Source organism: Heterocephalus glaber, unplaced genomic scaffold (assembly GCF_053883595.1).
Source record: "Heterocephalus glaber isolate CG9 unplaced genomic scaffold, H.glaber_assembly_v1.0 deba00000281, whole genome shotgun sequence".
Taxonomy (NCBI): domain Eukaryota; kingdom Metazoa; phylum Chordata; class Mammalia; order Rodentia; family Bathyergidae; genus Heterocephalus; species Heterocephalus glaber.
The window spans coordinates 26,907,724-26,925,775 of NW_028258139.1; the positions used below are offsets into that span (position 1 = coordinate 26,907,724).

Consider the following 18,052-nt stretch of genomic DNA (forward strand, 5'->3'; position numbering starts at 1 on the left):
CATGTCTCAGATGTGGTGTGCGGAGGGCAGGAGGCTCCCTCCAATTCCTCACCTGTAAAACAGGGCGCTCGTGAAAGAGCACACCGCAGACGGAGGCAAGGACGACGAGGCGAGGTGACCCCGGGAGACGCTGAGCAAGAGCTCAGGGTGACGGTGACCAGGTGGAGCACTCAGCTCACCGCACAGTGCAGGCCGACACACTCAGCAGGTTGTCCACGAGGAGGAGTAGATACAAAAGGTCGTATCTACCATCCACACTGCTAGATGCAAGGAAGAGTGGAGGGAAGTCTCTGTTTCAGTGGGGCCCACTGGACAGCTGCCCTGGGCTCACCAGTTTCCTAGGAACTCACTTCCATGTCCTTGCAAACTAGTGCAGTGCTGGGGGTGAATGTGTGGGCTTGGGTGTCTGACAGACTGAGCTCACACTATGGGGCTATGACTTCAGGAAGGAGACGTCACCTGCCGACCCTGGAAGGGGCTCATCTTTCTCACGGGAGTCAGCACAGTGTTGCTCTGGGCAAATGAACTAACTGGGGCGCTCCACGTAAATCTGGCACCAAGCATGCTAGGACTCTGACCTGCGGCCTGGGGGGCTCTGTCACCCTCCTGTCCACTTGCTGGCATTTCTAAAGGAACTATCAGTTTATGTCCTAAAAGAGAAGGCTCAAGAACTGAAGGGAAATGCAGTATGACTGATCACTATTGCTAGAGATGTCTTCCTGCTAAAAACGGCTCCTCGGCTAAACCAGACAGAGGGATCTGACCTCATCCCTCTTGCAAACTATATTCCTGCTCAGTAACTGTGATGTGACAGCCTTTGAATTCTAACCGTTTAGGAGCAGCCCACAGACGGCACTTTCTGCATGGGTCACAGGGGTGACTCTGCTAATCCTTGTGTTTTCTCCTGTAAAACGGGACAAGATTGGAAACTGTAAATCAAAAGCACATTTGCTGTCGGCTCTCTGCTTGTTCCTCAGAAACTTAAATCTTGAGGCTCTTGAACTACGTATTTGTGCTCATCGGTCTTGAAAGATCCTGATACACCTTTTCAAATTTCAACATCCACAAAAATAAGTATGTCTCTGAAGCTAGTGGTGTGCTGCAGTTTAATTGGAAGCGTTTGGCCTTTTTTTGGTGCACATGAATTAAGAGTGAGCCATACAACTGAGGACCTCTTAGATTTGAGGGAAGAAAATAGATGCTGCCAAACGTGCTACATGTTAGCAAATGAGCTGCTGCTTTAAATAACAACATGCACATGATCACTCCTAACATACAGTGAGAAATCTGGTGCCCAGACTGTTAAAAAATGATTTTCTCAGGGCCGGGGATTTAGCCCAATGTTTCCGCAGCCTGCCTCGGAAGCACAAGGTCCTGAGTTTGATCCCCGGTACCAAAAAAAAAAAAAAAAAGTGATTTTCTCAAAATTGCCTAGGACGCAGGAGGAAGAAATATGATGGAGCTCTCGTCACTTATCTATGGGTATGCATTCATGATCTTCTGGTCAAAAATTTGGGGAACTTGTCCAGCTGGTTCTCACAGGGGGAGACATCCCCTGGGCTGTGGTCATCTGAAAGTTCAAGGGACCTAAACATCCAAGATGGCCAAGCACATGCTGTCAGCTGAGGCTGGCTGCCAACTGGGAGCTCACTGGAGGCGACAGCAGAGCACTGTGGTCTTTAGTGACAGTCTCGGTGCTCCCCCAGGATGAGCAGCCTGAGAAGGCCAGGCAAAAGCTGCCTTTAGCATCACTGGCCTACAACACTGGAGGAAGAAAATAGCTGCCGTCCTTCAGTGGGGAACAGGTCGAGGAGCAGGGAAGCCTGATGTGACTGCTGCAAAGACCCCATGGTTGGAGCTGCTTGTCTGGCACCCAAGAGCACTGGAAGGGAGAGCAGGAAGTAAACATGGTGAGGAGGACCTTAAGTGAATGCAAGGCGCTGCCCATGACAGGCAGTTTCATTTCCGGTACATCCATGTGGTACCTTAAGCACTGGTCATGGACGCTCCCTTTGTCCAGAACATATCTGGAGCTTCAGGAAGAGGTTTCAGGGCCAACTTAGCAGGTTTACAAGAAATACCAGGCTTAGAATCGTGTCAGTTATGCCATAATTTTTGCTAAAGAAATGGCTCTACTTTGTTTAATAAATATTTAATGAGGACCCACTGCAGAATGTTCTAGTTTCTGTGGATACCCTGGTGAACAGAACAAGGCCTGCTTCTTCCGTAGGCTTGTATTTGACTGAGGACACAGTCCCCAAGCCCGTAAGGAGCTCAGGACATCACCAGGATGGCAGAGAGTAGGAAAGGAGGAGAGAGGCACTCGTCTCAGAAGGGCGGTCAGAGGTGGCCACGCTGGAGGCTGACGTTGGCTCACAGATCCACATGCAATGAGGAAATGAGCCAGGCAGGGAAAGAGTCAGAAGGCCAGAGGGACAGTGGAGTAAATAGGCAAGTGACAAAAAGTGGACCCCAGATCCACTCAGAGAGGCCCTGTCAGTGCAGAGGGAACTCTGGATCTTGCTCCAGGTGAGATGAAGAGTCCACAGCAGGGCTGTGAGGGGTGAGTCCCATGACTGAGTTTACAGTTGAAGGTTCCCTCTGGCTGCTGAGGGAGAAGGAATGGCCCAGTAGAAGTAGAAAAGCTGAGAGGAAGCTCCTACCAGAGTCTAGGCTGAAGGTGGTGGCAACTTGGTCTAGATGGTGGTTGGGTCAGAAGAGGGTGGAATCTTTGCTGGAAGATTCCGTAAGACTTGCTAATGGACACACCTATTAGTTGATCCTTCACCTCCATGAAAACAAGATGTTTCAAAATCATGCTTAGTTCTGGCTCCAATTCAAAAGTGACCTCTTCAGATGGGGACGATTTGGGTAGTAGGAAGTGGGAGGCCCCGGCCACACTGGTTCGTCTCAGACTGGCCAGGGCTTCCTTGTCCCTCACTGCACAGAGTGGGGAGGAACAGAGATTATAGTTTTTCCTCCCTACCCTACCCCTTAGCAAGAAAGATGCGAGATTAGAAAACAAGCCACTGGCTGGAAAGACCCTTTCTGAAGGAATTGAAAAAGATCGAAAGCCTTCCAAAGAGGCTACCAGAAGAGACCTGCCCACATTTGCACAAGCGAGTTTGGGTATTTCAGCCACCTCCTTGGTGACACAAGTCGGTGGTCACAGTGCCTTCCTTACAAGCGAGCATTGTCTGAGGAAAGAAACCACCAGTGTGGCTGTTTGGGCCAAGCTCGGGGGAGTTTCATGCTCTGCAAGTCTCAGTAGCAAAAGGGTTATGGTTGCCAGTGATGGGTTGAAGCCCATGTAGTGACTACCTTCCCCTTCATTTCATTTTGACAGACATATCTATGTGTCAGGCAGTGTTCTACCTGATTCACAAAATGGTCATCCAATATCCTGAGTGCAGTACCACCATATCCCTCAGTATTCAATTCAGATTTACTGAGTATCACACAGATGAGCAAAGCCAATCAGAGAAGCTAAGTGACTTGTCCAAAATCACACTGCAAATCCCAGATTAGGACCTAAGAATTCTGGATCTTGGGTATAGACTCTTAAGCTTTGTGCTAAGCTGTTTAACAGTGTTTTTTTGAAAATCTGAGTATCTACTAGGAATGCTTCGAGCTGCAAGTAACAGACAACCTAATTTAGAGGAACGAAATTGTTTCATACAACAAATTCAGTCTTCTGTCTTGGGTTGATGGAGCAGCTAGATAACGATGGGAAGGGCCCAGGGTCTTTTTCGCCTGTCCTACCTTACCTGAAGACCAACAATCTTCATTTAACAGACTGAGATCTGCTGGCTCATCACCTCATGGTTACAAGATAGCTGCAGCATCCCCAGCTATCATGTACAAATATCAAAACACCAAATTGTACCCTGTAATTTAGCCCATAATTATTATGTGTCAAAAGTAAAGCAAAGCTAAAAAATGTACAAATAACATTTTTAAATTTTTATTACTACATATTTGCAGTATGTCATATTTACAATCTTTGTGTGAGATTGGTATGTGTACAGAACACACCTTCTTTTTTTCATCCTGTTCCTCTCTTTACTTCCCCCTGCCTTTATCTCTTGATCCTTTTTCCCCATAGAAAGATCTATCTCCCTACTTCCTATTACCTTTTATTTTGCTCTTTATTTACAATTTCAGTTTCTCATATAAAAGATATCATGATATTTAAGATTGTGTGTCTGATTTATTTCATTTAACATGGTCACAAGGCCCATCCATTTTCCTACAAATGACTCAAATTTATCTTTATAACAAAGCAGCAATGCATCGTGTGTAAATACTGCATTTTCTTTATCCATTCATCTATTGATGGACATAAAGACCACTTCCAAGATTAGCTATTATGAATTGTGCTGCTATAAACATGGGTATGGCATGTATCATTGTATACTGATGCCTTTTACTTTTTGGGAAGATAACCTGGACGGGGAATAGCTGGGTCAAATGGGATTTCTAGTTTCAATTTTATGAGGAATCTCCATACTGATTTCCATAGTGGTTGTACTAGTTTACACTCCCACTAACATTGTAGAAGGGTTCCTTTTTCCCTGCAGCCTTGCCAGCATGATGTTATTTGATTTCTTGATGACAGCCATTCTTTCTGGGGTAGGATGGAATCTCAGTGTTGTTTTAATTTGCATTTCTCTAACGGCCACAGATGCTGAATTTTTCTTCAGGTAATTACTGGCCATTTGTACTCTTTCTGTGAAGTGACTATTCATTTTACTTGCCCATTTTTGTTTGAATCTTTTATTTTGGGGAGAGGGTGTAATTTTTTTGAGAATTTTACATGTTTCTAAAGGTTAGTCCTCTGAGTAAAGGCTGGTAAAATATTTTTTTCCCATTCTGTAGGCTGTCTTTGTACTCTGTTGGTTTTGCTCTGAAGAAGTTCTTAAAAATTTGTTATGATCCCATTTGCTGATTCCTGTATTTCCAGCACAACTGGGGCTCTGTGGAGAAAGTCCTTGTCTTCCTGCAGGTTAATGCTTCTGGTTTAACATTCAGATCTTAGATCGATTTTGATTTTAGTTTAGTACTCGGTGAGAGAGATGAGTCCAGATTCACGCTACCGCATGTGGGTGGCCAGTTTTTCCACCATTTATTAAAGAGGCTATCTGTCCTCCAGGGTATATTTTCAGCCCCTTTGTCAAAGATCAAATAGTTGAGTGTGCTTGGCGTTGTTTGTGCTTCTTCTGTTCCACTGGTCCTCACAGCTGTTTCTGTGCCAGTGCCAAGCTGTTCTGTCACTGTATCTTTGTAACACAACTTCAAGTCCAGGACTGTGATGCTTCCTGATTTGCCTTGTTATTCAAGATTTCTTTTGCTCTTCCAGGTCTCTTTTGATTCTGTATGAATTTTAGGATTGTTTTCTCCAGTTCTGTGCAGAATTCTGTTGGTATTTTGATTGAGATTGCATTAAATCTGTGTTTCAATTTTGGAAGAACAGTCATTTAAAAATGTACAAGAACTCTTAAGTCTCAAGAATAGGCAACTGAAAAAATGAGCAAAGGGAGTGAAATAAGACAGACAAAGACTGCATGTTTTCCCTCATACATGGAATCTAAAAAAGATGACAAGAAAATAGGTTGGAGGCCATTATTAGGAAAGAGGAAGGAAAGGGAGTTGGAACAGGGTGGATAGACATGAGCAGAAGATATCACACACACTGAGCCCCCCAAGTGTGACACTGGAGGAGAAAGGGCAGGCAAGGAGGGAGATGGGGGTGAAATGATTATCTCTTATGTGCATGTATGAACCTGTCAAAACCCACTAATCTGCATAACCAATGGAAAAACAATATATTCATACACACACACACACACACACACACACACACACACACACACACACGGAGCTAAGGACCCAAAAAGACAACCCAAAAAGGATACAAACAGATGGCAAATCAAATAAACATATGAAAAGATACTTCACATCATGTGTCAGTAGAGAAATTTAAATTGAAATGAAATACCACACATTAGAATGCATATCAGAATGGCCCAAGTCCAGGATAATAACACCACCAAATTCTGGTGAGGATTTGAAGCCACGGAAATTCAGTCATTGCTGTGGGAATGCAGAATGGTACAGCCACTTTGGAAGACAATCTGGCAGTTTCTCACAAAACTAAACACACTAGAAGAGGACATGCAACTGCAGGTTTTGGCATTTACACAAATGAGTTAAAAACATATCCATACAAAAACTTCCACAAATGTTTATGGCCGCTTTATTCAACGTTGTAAAACTTGAAGGCAACAAAAATGTCCTTTGGTGGATGAATGGATCAATAAACCATGATACATCCCAACAATGGAGTACTATTGTGTGCTAAAAACAATGAGGTATCAAGACATGAAAAGATATGGTGGAAATTTAAATGCATACTACTAAGTGAAAGATGTCAAACTGAAAAGGCTATCTGCTGTATGATTCCAACTGTGTGACATTTTTGGAATAGGCAAAACTAAGGAGACATAGTTCCCTGGTGATACCAGAAGGTAAAGGGATAAATAGGGGCAGCACAGGATTTTGAGGACAGTGGAATTAGTGTGAATGATTCTGAGATGAGGGGGTTCATAGTATCAATTTATCAAAACAGAATTATACAACGCAAGAGTGAAACAATGTAAACCATGGACTTTAGTTACTCATAATGTATCGATATGAGTTTATAAATTTTAGCAAATGTAGCAATTTAATTCAACATGCTAACAGGGTGTGGGGGGGTGGGGAGAGAGCATGTAGAAACTGTACTTTCCACTCAGACTTTCCACTCTGTAGTTTTGGTAAATCTACAATTGCTCATAATGAAGTCCATTCATTTGCTACATCTGTGGGGCCCAGCATCATTTATATTCCTTAGTCTCTGGCCTTTAACAACTTCCAGTCATTTTCCCAGAATCCGTGCTCTCCTAAGCCGTGGAGTTTCTGACAGGGAAGACACGTACTGAACACACAAGAGGCTGCAGCCAAAGGCATCACCCAGAACCCCGCTAGCACGGTTCACCCGGAACCCCCTCCAGAGCTCTTGGAAGGTAGGTGGGAGCCACTCTGACCTCAAGCCTTTCCCGCCAGGGCAAGCTGGCCTAGAGTTGGGAATTTATTTTCAGGGAATTTATTTCAGATTCACCACCACCAAGGATTTCAGATCAAAGGTCTATGAATCATAGGGCAGGTGAAGTCAGTTCTGAGTTTCCAGGTTATGAATAGAAAGAGTATCAGAGGCACTGATGGCTTGAAGGCAGGTGAAACGCTGTGTATGTGGTTATGTGTGTTGGGGGACAATGCCCTAAACAGTGCAAACCAAACTCGCCAGCACTTTATTCTACCGCAGAAGGCAGCTGCTCAAAGTGTGCAGCCAGCCACCCATTGACCCTTTGTTTATTCACTTATTTGTCTACACTTGTTGGCCACGTAAACCTTGCTAATGATGCTTTCTCCATTTCATGTGCTGCCTTTTGATTTTATTTGGGTTAATGTGTAAAACGCTAACAATGGGCTCTGGAAATTCAATTACAGATTGGAAGCCTGTAAAATCAGGGATTTCTCATATCAGAAAGGGAACGGGGAAGGAAGGAATGGGCTGAGTCCGGGTTCCTGTGATGAAGACCCACAGGGCAGGAAGGAGAGGCAGAGAGGCTCAGCTGCTTGGCTGCAGGAGTCCGAGCCGAACAGCACTGCAGACTCCGCTGTTCCCATGGGGAGCTGCCCGGCTGGGACACAGCCTCAGCCACGGCAGGGGTCAGGAGCCAAAGCTCATGTAGGAGCACAGAGCTAGGGCAGGGCCAGGCCAGCCAAGTCCCCGGAGACCACCAAGTGCGGGTCCTGGTGGCTCTCACCCACGCACAATGACCTTTCACCCGCAGAACCACAATGTGTCCCCAGACCCACGAGCACGGTCAAAGCCAGAGGCCCAGGCTCAGCCCACGTGGGAAAGCCTCAGTGGGGTCCCCGCGCCTGCGTGTGAAGCAGAGCCTGAGGGCCCTGTGGTCAAGTTCACAGTAGGGGGATCCCCTCCATCCTCCCGCTGCCCAGCCCCAGGGCTCAGGGGAGAGCACTGCCGATGAATCAGAGCGGCTCAGAGCCCTCGGGAGGGCATAGCACCTGTCACCAGGGGCCAGGGCAGCTGCACGGCACTGGGAAGCCCGATTTTCATGGGTTTCTTAGGATGCATCACCAGTTCACAAGAGGAGCCATCTGCAGGTGACAGCAGACCGGAAATGCCAGGAGAAACACATACAGGTGTGTTCTGTTTCTGAAGGTTATTTAAGGGCATACCTGGCTAATTTAATCATCATGGTAACAGATGAAAGCCCAGAGAAAGTTAAGGACTTATCTAAACTCCACACCTGGAATTAGGCAAACCTGGGAGCAAAACGCAGGGCTCCATCTCTTTCCTTACCCCTTACTGCCTTGCTTAGAAAAAAAAGACCAAACAAAGCCCAAAATCGTAATATTAATTTTAATTGAATGACAGAGCAATAGGAAAGAAGAGTACAGTCCAGAGGTGGCGTCCCGGGTCTTCCGGACATGGTCTCTGCCAAGAGCTCCAGGTTGGGCTGTGCTGGGAGCCCCTTCCCCAGCCAACACCTGGCAGGGGGGAGTCCAGCAGCACTCAGGGGCAGTCCTGGCAGCACCAAGAAAGGCCTGTTATTCACAGCCAAACAGCAGGAAGAGGTTCCCCACGTCCACTGGGCAAATGCGGAAGGTGAGGTCCAGGCGAGGGCAGGACCCATCCAGGAAACCCTCTGGCTGTGAAAAGAGCCCCAAGCATGGATCCAACACCACTCTCTACTGCTGGGGAACTCACTGGGGCACCGCGCTGTTCCCTAGGTTGAAAACAAAGGAATTTCGGTCTCACTGGCAACCCTTAGAATTTCATGTACTCTGTCTACTGGGTTGGCAGAACCTCCCAGGCAAGTGGCTGATTTTGACAGGATGTGATGTAGCTACCTAGATGGCAGTGGACATGGCTAGCCGGTCAGCCGACATGTGAGAATGGATCCAGAGGTCCAATGCGGAAAGCAGATAAAGAACTCACTTGGTTCAAGTCAAAGGTGGTGTAACCACTCGATGCACTACAGCTGGGTAGCAGTTCAAAGGAAAGAGGTGGGTGATGCGGACTGCACCCCTGGGAGAGACTACATAGGCTGGGTAATACTCTTTATCACAGGTCTATAGACTGTGCCTGTGTCTGCGTACACGTGCACAAATGAATTAGAAAGATCTGCAAAGACGTGTTCCAAAGCGATGACAAATGTTACACAGAGACAATGAAGAGCCCAGCACTGGAGACGGAGAACTGCAGGATGTTTGGCCCTATTGGGAAAGCTCTTTTTCTGCCCCAAGACAGATGCGTTCTCTTAGTATTTGTGTAACGAAAGATTGACATTTATAAAAATGAGAAAGCAAACAGAATTTTAATGACTCCCCTACAGGTTTGAGTGCCTACGATGTGCTGGCCCACTGCAGGGTGAAAAGCACAGCCCCTGTCCACCTTACAGTCTGACCATGGGCAGCGGTGGCTCGCTGGGTGAGCAGGATGAGGCATGTTAGTGTGTGTCGCTCAAACAAGAAAGTAGAGCAGAGGAGGGAAATCAAGAAAGTGCCCTCCATGCTCCACTGGAGACCCGAGGCCAGAACAGTGCCCCAGGAAGTCCTCCCAGGGCTCCGCTGAGGGGCGGGGAGTCCTTTGTCATTTTAAAGGCGGCCCCACTGCCTCTGACTTCAGTCTTCCAAGGAACGTGACAGCACAAAGAACAGCTTGCGGTTCCCAGGGTTCCCAGGCATCTGACCCCGCAACAGGGAGGTGGTTTTGTTGCTCTTGAAGGGCATCAGCTGCTTGCCTGTTTTTATCAGTACATATGGTTTACTCTGCTAGGCTACAAACGGCCTCCACCAAAACTGCTGTTTTGATTTGGGTTTCTAAAAATAACTCCTGGGAAGCCTGCAGTGTGAGAGGAAGATGCTGTACACAGCTCCAGGAGGAAAAGTACGAAGCATTTGATCTGAATTACCTAAGGGCTGAAACTGAGTGCAAGTATCTATCTCCTTGCAGCAACTGCCATATAATTAGCCATCCTAATAGAATGCTTTCAAAGCCTAGGCAGTCCAACAAGTAAGTTTAATTGAAAATAAAATTTCCAGACCAACTGTTTTGTCAAAACCACATTAAATGAAGATAGCTCAGCAATGACTGAAGCCCCGGGGAGAAGTGTGATGTGGACGGAGACGGGCTGGGAAGGAGGGAGGGGTACACAGAAAAAATCGGTGGCGATTTTCTGAGCTCTCCGCTCCAGTTCCTGCATCTGCACAGTGCTGGGGGAAGAGCATCCAATTCACTCTGGGTCTGTATGACGGCTGCCTTTGCCTCTTGTGTAGGTGCTACAATCTCCAGGAGAGGAAAAGCCAGGATCAGACTCTCAGGCATGGGGGGAAGAGAAGAGAAAGACGATGCTGGCCACGTGACCCAGCTGCTGGCAGCACAGGGCGCGTTTGTTCCGCTGGAGGAGGAGCACGCTTACCCAAGGGCTCCCAGAGCCACAGGCTGGGACTGCCTTAACATGTGGAAGTCCACCTTGGCTGCTTCCCCGCTGTGTGGCTTCTGCTGAGTCAGTCAGCATCTCTGAGTGGTGGTTTTCTCCCCTAAAAAATAAAGGAGGGGAGGGGAGGAAAGAAAGAGGCTTATTAGCCCACACCTTCTAGGGTGCTGGACGAGTCCATGATCTGTCTGGTGCTGCAGCTGGTGTCGGGCACACTGTGCCCTGTGAGGAGAGCTGAGGAGGACAATTGAGTCCTTCCTCCTTCTCTGAATGTGTGTGCTCGACCAGCAGCTCTGGCACAGCCTGGTGCCCGCTGTGCATGCAGACGCTCAGCCTAGCGGATGTGGATGAGCAGCTGCATCCCCGGGTGCCCCTGGACAATGGCTGGGCGCTCGGGGTGTGGTTCTGACAGGTGACTGGGGTCACGAGAAAGTGCTCTGTGCTACCTGGGATGAGGGTTATGGGTGGCCTGGGGGAGGCGCCCCAGCAGGCCGCTTCCTGGGCACGGGGCAGTCCAGACCGCTCCCCAGGGGCTGCCTGAGGCCCAGGACTCCACAGCAGGGTCCTCCATAGGCGGCAGGCCACTGCCCAGTCCACAGCCACATTGCTGCAGACACCCTGTGCTGGGGCAGAAGATGATGGCTGCAGCGGTGAAAAGAGAATGGGAAAGAAGGCACCGTAGCTCGCAGCCTCAGAGAAGACAGGAAAGCACAGCCGGCCCTCCCCTCTTCCCTGGCCAGGCCTAACTCACGGGCCGGAAGGGGAGTCTGAGGGCTGGCAAATGGAGAAGGTGGGGGGGAGAGAGTGACAGAGAAAGGAGGAAGGAGGGGGAAGAAAGGAGAAAAGGGAGGCAGGCAGGAAGGCAGGAACATTTGGGTTTTAAATTTAAAAGGCAGTCGAATCTGCAGGATCAAAAGGCTCCTGGAGAAAGCTAGGCCTCGAAGCCAACATCCTGTCTGCTCAGAGCCTCAGGGCCTGGCTCGTCACCTGCCTCCTGACAGAGCACACAGGGCCCGGGCCAGGCTGAGGCGCTCGCGGGGGAAACGGCGGCACGGGACGTCTCCTGTAGCTGATAGCTAGTGTGCTGGCTGCACCTAAGACCAAGAGCCGCTGTAATTAGCACATTAGGACCTACTTTCTCTGTCCCCAGCGGTGCTTACCCTGGTCCATTTAACTCAGGTGAAAGAGGAGCCGTCTCTTCCAGGAGATTCTGAAAGCCCGGACTCTAGACCTTCCATGACTCCATGGAGTTGACAGGCGCGGCTCACGCTGGGTGTCCCCATGAATGGAGATTAGGAAGCAGCCGGAGGTGGCAGATCTGCCCTCTGGGGCAGAGCACCCCTGACAGCACTCGCCTGTGGCTCCTTCTCACACCCTTGCTGCGAGGAAACACAATGCACCTGACTTTAGTGACACGGAGGTGGAGACTCGGCAGCGCTGGGTGGTGGATCAGGAAACAGTGCCGCCTTTCCATCCCAGTAGATGCCCTCTCTCCACAGCGGTCACGATGTCCCCGCCCCTTCTGGAAATGACCTGGGTGTTGCAAGCACCATACGGTGTCCCTGTGGTCGGTGGCTGGAGTCTTTACAAAAAGCACATCTGAGTCCAGCCGGACATTTATTCTCCTGCTCCGCGGAGTCACAGGGTCATTTTCTTGCACCCCAGCTCCTACTGGAGATGGCTAGTTGGGTGGTGAGACATCAGCTCTGGACTCAGATGCCGAGGGCTCAAGGGACTGTCCTGCTGCACAGAGCTAAGCTGACTCCTCCCACTTCCTTGGTTTCTTCATTCTAAAAGCTGGCAGAGGGCAACTAATACATATCACGTGCTACTCCAAGCACCCTGTACTACCTCTGCTCCTGATGTCTGAAAGCAAAAGTCACGGTGCACAGAAGTAAGTACTCACTACATCTTAGGCGTCATTTGAAACTGAGTTTCTTTGGTGAGCAGAAACCCACGGCATCCTTGGGGCTGGTGGGGAGGGGAGGAGCTGTGTGAGGAGATCTGACCCTGACAGGTGCCCACCCGCCTGTCCTCGGCCGCTGCTCTGCACTGCAGTCGGGCAGCGGACAGCGCCGCAGAGCTCCCCCTCTGCACCTTCCCGCTGCTCTCTGTCCTGGGGACGCTGCAGGAAATCTAACTGAGGCAGTTGCGGGGGGAACTGCTCCGACACCTGCCTGGCTGTTTCCAAAGTGAGTGGGTGATGTAACCCCAGGGCGGTGGACACACTGCACGGGCTGGTGCACTGCCGTAGGGCTTGATCCAGCAAGTCTGGAGGGACTGTGTGCATTCACACATTCTCCAAAGCAAGACCCCGCTGGCCACTGCTGTCTTCTCCATACCATATTCTCAGTTCTGCTCAGCTGAGGCAGACACAGACGTGTTCAAAAGGAACACACGGCAAGGGGAAGCATCAGCCTTGGCCGAGACAGCCCTGGGAATCCTGTCATCTCTGCCAGGGACTGGCCAGGGAGCCTTGGCTCAGCCTGGCCAATGACACACAGGAGTCTACTGGGGATCTCTGGGGAACCTTCTTTCCTGACGGAAGACAGAGCCAACATACGAGGAGTCCTTTTCCTACCCAATATTTCTGTCCCTCGAAGTGAAGGGTTGCGAGGTGAGGTCTACCTAGGAAATGCTAACCTGGCGGCATGAAGTAGTGCTAGTGACCGAACACATCCTTCCTTCTGATAATCTGGTCACATTGAGCTGGGTGGTCTGGAGGAAACAGAAGCCCTGAGCACGGCTGGTGGAAGTGGATGCTGTCACGCTCACTCTGGCAAACAACCTGGCCATACTTCTGAAATTACGCACATGCGTGCGCTCTGACCCAGCCTCGGTGCTCGGTGTGCAACAGAGGCTCCCAGAGTCCACGTGGGGCCAGGGGAAGGGTGCATCACAAAGCAGCTGCCCACGAGAGCAATGGACAGGCAGCCCGCAGGCAAAGCCCAGCCAGTGTGCCGAGCCCACAGTGCATGCTGTGGCCCGAATGTGCTTTGCGTGCTTAGTCCCTGGTGTGGCGACATGAAGCACGGGGGCCTCCTGGGAGGTCACTAGGGTGGCTGTCCTTCAGAAAGGGTTTCGAGGGTTCCCCTGGGTCCCTCAGTTTTCAGAGGGGGCTGTCCTAAAAAGAGCAGGGCTGGCTCCACCTGCCTCCCTGGCTTGGCGTTTCTCTGTGTGACCTTACACGCACACACATGCACACGCACACTCGCTGGCGGCTGTGAGCCTTCCAGAGCCAGGCGACGCCTTACCTAAGGGCTCTCACGCTGCACCACGGAGCCCTGATGGGGTGCAGTGTCCCGACGCCAGGACCCCAGCTCCCCACTGCCCCTCGTGTCCCTTCTCTGGGGCATGTGGCATCCTCCACATCCACATAGTGGTTCACAGTTCTTTTCTTTTCCTTCTGTGACAAGGAGCAATTTTTAACTGCAGGAGGCGGGTCACAAAAAACAGAAGGGTGAGGAGACGAAAGAGCAGAACTACCTCAAGTAGGTGCGACCCTCACATTCTGCCGGAGGGCTGGCCTGGTGCACAGGACGGACTCATGGGGCGGAGACGGGCCCTTTGGGACAGCACATCAGACGGCCACACTCTCCTGCGCCTCCTCTTCTTCTCCAGGGTGCTTTGGCTTCCTGGGACATGAGAGAGCAGAGGTACCAAGTGTCCCTGAGGTCGCTTCCTTCCCTAAATGTGCCCAGCTCTAAGAATATGTTTCTGGTGCACAACTTTCCTTTTTTCTGGGGTAGGTCTTCTAAAAAGCTCTCAAATAGTGATACAAGGTCCAAGGGAGGCTCTGATACCGCCTGATAAGTTACTCCAAAAGACCAGTTTATGCTGCCACGAGCAATGGAGGCTTATGCCAAGCTCCTAGGGCTTCTCAAAATAAACTCCACAGACTGTTATTTTAATCTGTGGTAGGCTGCTGGGACTGAGACACCACAGTTGCCCTGTTTGGGTGACCATGACTGTGATTCCTAGGGACCCTAAGTTCAAGAATGCTCCATCTTCCTCTCATGAAATCTGCCCAAAAGTGCTCAGATCTTCTTGAAGGAGAATTTCTGGTAGAAAGAGACTCTTTCTTTCTTGAGTAAGATGGAATCATAGTGTTGTTTTGATTTACATTTCTGTAGTGGCCAAAGATGCTGACATTTTTCAAGTACTTATTGGCTAGTTGTACTTCTTCTCAGAAGTGTCTATTTATTTCAACTACTTATTTTTCGATTGGGCTTTTTATTTTGGGGGTGCTCTAATTTTTTTTCAGTTTTTTATATATTCTAGACATTAATTTTCTGCCCAAGGTGTAGCTGGCAAAAAAAATTGTCTTCCATTCTGTAGGTTGTTTTTTTACTCTGTTGGCTGTTTCTTTCGCTGTATAATGTTTAAATTTGATATAATCCCATTTGTTGTTCTTGTTATTTCTTCTGCGATTGAGGTTCTGTTCAGAAAGCCTTTGCCCATGTCTATATCTTCATGGGATGAGAAAGGAGGTCCGAGAGGAGAGTGAGAGGTAAAAATGATGAAGATGTGGACCAGGGATTTGGCTCAGTGGTGCTGCCACCTGCCTCGCAAGTGCAAGGTCCCAAGTTTGATCCCTGGTACCAAAAAAAAAAAATAATAATGAAGATGTGATATGTGTATGTACCAATTCTCCAAGATGTATGTGAGTGTTATGTATTGCAAACATACACTAATTTACAAAACAAAGAGAGAAAGCTGTTTCAATGGGGGCCTGAGGAGGGGAATGGAGGTGGGACTATAAGTCTGGGGAGTGGGTGGTTGGCAGTGTAAAGCCTCCAAGAAAGAAGGAAACACAGAGGAACCATATATGGGATATCGGCATGAGAACCTCCGACTACACACCTGCAATCCCAGCTTCCAGAGGCCTGAGGCAGGAGGACAGCAGGCTTAGAAAGAACTAGGAAGAGTTCAGTGGTTCACGTTACAAACAAATGATACGTGTTTAAGGAGATAGAGATTTTAATTGCCTTGATTTAATTACTATACATCATATGCCGAATTATCACACTGCATCTCCCATAAACATGTACAATTATTATTATGTGCCAATAGACGCATTAGGCTAGGGACAAGGGCAAAGCCCTGCCTGCCTGTGGGGCCCGCGTCGCCTCTGCAGCCGGTCACCAGCCCTGGACCCCAGCTCTACAGCCACCGGGCAGGCGCCCACTCGGGCCTGGACACCCACACCAAGCCCTGTCCCGGCCCCTGTGGAGTGCGGTTAGGTCCCAGGCCCTCTGTTTATAGCCCTTAACTGGCCGAATGAACCAATCTAAGAAGTTTGATTAAAATGCTAATTGTGGGACCCCACCCCAGACCTACTGAGTTAGAAAATCTGAGGAGGATCCAGAAATACACATTTCAGCAAGTTTCTCAAATGATCATTTGGTAATTAAAGCACCCACATCACTGGCATCAAAAGAAGGAACTGAGGAGGCGCTGCATCAGGAGGATGGAGACCTCGGAGACCACTGACATAGGGAAGCAAAGGGCACAGGGAGTGGCTCTGGGTCTATGCCTGTGCAAACGTCCTTCTGCCCACGGGCGCTCTGGAAGTTCTACCAAAGCAGACACGTTTGTAAAATCATGACTCACCCTCAGCTGAGCCCATCTTTTAGCCCAGAAAGCACCATTCACACTCCATCTGGGACGGAGGACACGACTGCGATTCGAAAGAAGAGTCGACATTTCCAACACAACTTCTTGAAGACCCAGCCATGGCTGCCCGTGACCAGGCTGCAGGAAGAGACAGAAATAGCACTGCTGCAGTCAGCTCCACCTCTACTTCATGGCAGATCCCTTTCCCGCCACTGAGAAATTGACAAAACTGTGGGTATCCACCGAGGACAATATGGCGTTTTGAAGTACACATACACCGCTGGAATGACAAAATCTAGTCATTGAGGGCTGGGGATTTAGCTCAGTGGTTCCACTGCCTGCCTCGCAAGTGCAAAGAGCCAAGTTCAATTCCCGGTACCAAAAAACGAACAAACAAACAAACAAAAACCCAGTCATTGACATATGCTTTGCCTCAAATGGTTATTTTTGTGGTAAGGACTTTATATCCACTCCCTTAGCATTTTTCAAGATGTGCTATAGTCTTATCTACAGGTACCAGGTGTCAAGAGACAGTAAGTCTCTCGAATACACTCCTCCTGTCTAGCCAAAATGTTGTATCCGCTGACCCACACGCCCCACCTCATCATTTCTAACCAACTGGCGCTGGTAACCAGCACTCTGGTCTCTGGTTTTAGGAGGTCAGATTTTCTAGATTCTGCTTGTGAGAACATGCATTGCTGTCTTTCCTGCCAGGCTCAGGCCACACGCACATATGCATGCATGGAACACATGCACACATGCCAAACATCAAATGTATGTGTATTTAAGTTCCCTCTGTGATTACACTCAGACTGCTGTTATGGCTGCATCTAGACGTCCCCCAAGAGCCTCATGCGGTCAAAGGCGGGGAGCTTCAAAGGTGGCTGGATTAGGTGCATGGATGTGGATTAAGGATGGGATACTGGCTACTATGCCATAGAGAAGGATAAACTACAGACATTTCTAGGTAAATGGAGGCACCTCAAAACATACTCTTAAGTGAAATAAAGCGGACACACGTGTATAAGTATCACTTTGTTTCTCTGGTGTGAGAAATCAAAAGGGTAAGGACCAACATGTACAACAGATATTGGGAACTAGGAAGAAAATGTTCAAATGGGAAGGGGAACCAGGGAGGGGGAGGGGGAAAGTAGGAAGGAAAAAGAAGAAAAAGAGAATAGAAAGAAAAATGGCAACAAAGCTAGTATAAATAAGGAGGGGAAAGGGGGTTGAAGGGAGGGGAGGGGAATGGGGGAAAATGAAGAACCAAGTTATAGCACGGGCAGGTACAAATTTCCTATGATGAATGTTATCATTATGTACATCTAAAATGTACCAATAAAATTTATTTTAAAAGAGGGGTGTGATACTGGGATTAAGGGTGTAGATAACAGAAGCCATACCCTGGGTATGGGTGGGATCAATCAATAGGTTTGTAGCCTGGATGGAATATAAAGGGGCAGAAAGAAGGGAGGCTGCTGCTCTGCTACTTGCTCCCAACTACCACGCCATGGTGTTTCTACTCTGCGATGCCCCTCTGCCATGCTACCCAGCCTTGGAGCCAGCTGATTATGGACTGAAACTTCTACAAAGTGTCAGCTAAATAAACCTTTCCTCCTTTAACTTTGGGTATTGGTATTTTGTGTCAGCAATGGCAAAAGTGACTAAGACACCAACTATCAGAAGTCACCTAGACCAGGCTACCAAACTCATACTGGTCTGTGGCCTATTATGGCCACATAGCAGCGGGGAGTGGTGGGCACTGACAGAAGCTTCATTTGTCTTTCCACCTGCTCCCCATGGCTCCAGCTACAGTTGAACTCCGCCTCTTGTTGGATCAGCTTCAGCATGGGGTTCTCACAGGA

General features: G+C 48.8%; 1 protein-coding gene across 46 annotated transcripts in view; it reads right to left on the minus strand.

The window, feature by feature from the left end:
* The window catches only part of LOC101704262 (uncharacterized), a 223,358-nt gene that overhangs the window by 19,372 nt on the left and 185,934 nt on the right, over positions 1–18,052 (minus strand). For 28 of the 46 annotated variants that reach the window (XR_015441461.1, XR_015441455.1, XR_015441435.1 and 25 more), the window contains 4 exons: positions 16,185–16,325; positions 13,826–15,166; positions 11,732–11,950; positions 53–10,674 (listed from right to left, as the gene is read on the minus strand). The gene's annotated coding sequence lies outside the window, so the exon portion shown is untranslated. Of the gene's footprint in view, positions 1–52; positions 10,675–11,731; positions 11,951–13,825; positions 15,167–16,184; positions 16,326–18,052 lie in introns of those variants that run through there. The other 18 variants (XM_087187882.1, XM_087187831.1, XM_087187850.1 and 15 more) reach the window with 12 other exon arrangements.